Below are 3,188 nucleotides of genomic sequence, written 5' to 3'. Positions count from 1 at the left end.
GCCATGTGGATAAGAGAGAAAAATCATTCCAACCTGGAGAATCAGAAAGTGCAGATTAGGCCCTGGACTTGAATGTGCCTCGTGAGTTCGGGGAAATGTGAGGAAAGCAGCATGGCTCAGGAAGGTGGCAGGTCAACAAGGGGAGGAAGGTGGGCAGAGCAGGTGCCCAGCATACACAGGACAATATGGGTGGCTCCACTGCTGGTTAGGGCTGTGGGTTATGTTCTGAGTCAAGTGGGAAATCATTACAAGACTTAATAGATCAATAACATGTTCTAATTTAGAGGCTTCCCTGGTGGCTCAGCAGTGAAGAATCTGGCTCTGATGCAGGAGACATGGGTTTGATCCCTGGGTTGGGAAGATCCCCTAGAAAAGGAAATGGTAACCCACTCCAGCATCCTTGCCTGGCAAATCCCATGGACAGAGGAGCCTGGCATGCTACAGTCTATGGGATCACAAGAGTTGGACATGACTTCGCAACTAAACCAACCATCACCATGTTCCAAGTAAAATTTTAGAAATATTGCCCTGGATGTTTTATAGAGGATGGATTTCAAGGAGGTAAGCATCTAAGACGAATACAGATTCAGGCAGCTATTTCAATATGCCAAGGCAGAGATGATGGTGGTGTGGACTCCCATGGTAGCGATAGAGATGGTGAAAGGTCAGCTTGTGCGTATATGCCATAGGCATAGCTAACAGGATTTGTTGATGGGTTGAAATGGCATTCCAAAGAGTAAAGTTCTCTCCATGCCTGGCTCCAGAAGATAAATGTTTGGCAAAGGGGACAGCAAGGACCAGAGTAATCCCAGAAAATGTGACCCTGCCAGCACTTGGGATCATGGAATGACTGAGATGCTGAGTTGTGTTAAGTAACAAGGCATATCTGAAGAGCCTAATTTAGCATCCTTCAGTACACATAGGCCTCAAAGGTGGGTAAGCCACAAGGAAACTCCATGCAACACCATGGGAGATGGTTCATTTATAATTCTCTGCCTCCTGGTAGTTAACCAAGTCAGAAAGAAAGCCCTCTGTCTATAGGCTTTTTAAAACAGGCCCTCCATCCATATGATGACAAAAGTAGAGTAAGGAAAATGCAGCTTTGCCCAAGATGAGTCGGGGAAACAAGAAAATCTGATTGGGAACTCAACCCCCTGGAGTTAAAAAATCGGCAGTCTAAGGGAAATCACAAGCTTGACTGTATCCTTGGTCGCTTTGACTGTCAGTCATATTCAGATAATTGGCAGGAGCGCCACGTCACCATAATTTTCTTTTCAGAATATGCCAGGATTGAAAATGCTTGTTGTAACCATATCACAATAGATTCTCAGTAAGCTTTGACTATTCCAGCCACTGATTGGGGAGTTACATATCTTTTATAATAAAACTTGGCACTGCCCATGGTGATGGATCATATAAAAGACCCCAGAGAACTTTGCATCGTTGGGAGCCATGCCAAACATATACACACCTTCCTCATCATTATGCAAGCTTGATTAATTCTCATATTTAAATATGTAGTATGTAATATTTCAAAAACACTTTACTTTGAGTCCATCAGTTAACTCTGTGAATAAATTCAGATGTATGCTTGTTCTTCCTTGAACAACATTTAAGCCCATGCTAAGGATTTCCTCCCTGCAAATCTCTTAATTGTTCATGTTAGTTTCTTAGATCAATAAGAATGAACTGGCCGCACACTGTTCGTTGATCCATGCTAAAGACTTTTTGAAAAGAATTTGACATTTAGGAGATAAGACCAACAACAAAATTCAAAAGGAGATACTGGGATGTAGAAGTGAGTAAGAGCTCCTGTTCTTCACTTATTACCTGGTATGTATCTCGTTATTTGGTTATTTCTTCAGTCCCTTGAATTCTCTGTTTTATTCTTTCTAAACGGGCAAACTCAAAGTGGAAATAAGTCTCCAGAGAGGTTCGTAGGCTTCCCGGCTGGCACTGTAAAGAACCCTCCTGCCAATGCAGGAGACATAAGAGATGTGGGTTCAACTCCTGGGTCAGAAAGATCCCCTGGAAGAAGAAATGGCAACCCACTCCAGTATTCTTGCCTGGAGAATCCTATGGTCAGAGGAGCCTGGTGGGCTACAGTCCATAGGGTTCCAAAGAGTCGGACACAACTGAAGTGACGTTGTTGCTGTTGTAGGCTGGTAGGAGTTGAAAGGAACCTCTTGGTGGTCCATAGCATCTGCTTTAAGGAACATGCAAGAGCTTCCATGCTTGGAAATTTCTCTTGATGCCTAATTCAGAACCTGAAATTTTAGCAATTATAGGTTTATCCCTTTGTGTGTGAACTGTCTCTCTGAACTTTTAAATTCCTAGTGCCCTTGGAAAGGTCAGCACACTAAATCAATATGGATAGGTTTATTGGAGTCTTGCCTCAGTGAGTAAAAGCACTAGCAATGGGAGGAGGAAAGGGGAGAGACAGCGGCCACTAAAAGGTTTAGCGTGAACCAGGAAGGACACACAGCGGGAACAGGGACACGTGAAGAAGATACCGCTCCATCTCCCCTAAACTTGACGCTTCACAAAAACCGAGACGGTGGAGAGCTAGACGCTGGATTTAATGTGATGTAGGTAGCTGGCAACCTTGTTAAGTAATAAGAATGAAACCCCAAACGGAATGGATTGAAGTAAGAATGGGACGTTCCATTCTCCTAGTAAAATGATGCCCAGTGAACAGGAAGTGGCCGAAGACCCTGAGCTAGTCTTCACTCACTGCTGTCTAAGGATGCCTAGAATCTTCTATGTAATTACCAAAATTCAGAACGACCCAATTTCTTTGATGAAATACTATGCTTATGAAATTAACTGAAAAAGTAGGATTTAATGGAGTAAAAGGAGAGTCCAGAGAAGAAAATGTAAAAATCCATTCACAAAATTTAGCCATAAAAAATATGGAAGGCACAGGACAGTAATTTAAAAAGAAAAGAAGTTCCAGAGAAGGATATGTGTGTGTGATTCTTCCTAGTCCCAGGGGGGAAAAAAAAAAAAAACACACAAAAAAACAATATCTAACATTTATTGAATGTTTCCTGCACCCCAGGTACAGTTCCATGTTCTCCTCACATATTAACTCCTTTAGGACAAAACAACCATATGAGGAAGGCATTATTATCCTCTTTTTACAGAAGAAAAAATGAAGCAGAGAGGTGGTCCACTTACTTCAGGTC

The sequence above is a fragment of the Bos indicus genome, chromosome 11 (assembly GCF_029378745.1).
Source record: "Bos indicus isolate NIAB-ARS_2022 breed Sahiwal x Tharparkar chromosome 11, NIAB-ARS_B.indTharparkar_mat_pri_1.0, whole genome shotgun sequence".
Classification (NCBI taxonomy): Eukaryota; Metazoa; Chordata; class Mammalia; order Artiodactyla; family Bovidae; genus Bos; species Bos indicus.
Note: the sequence above shows the minus strand (reverse complement) of the source record.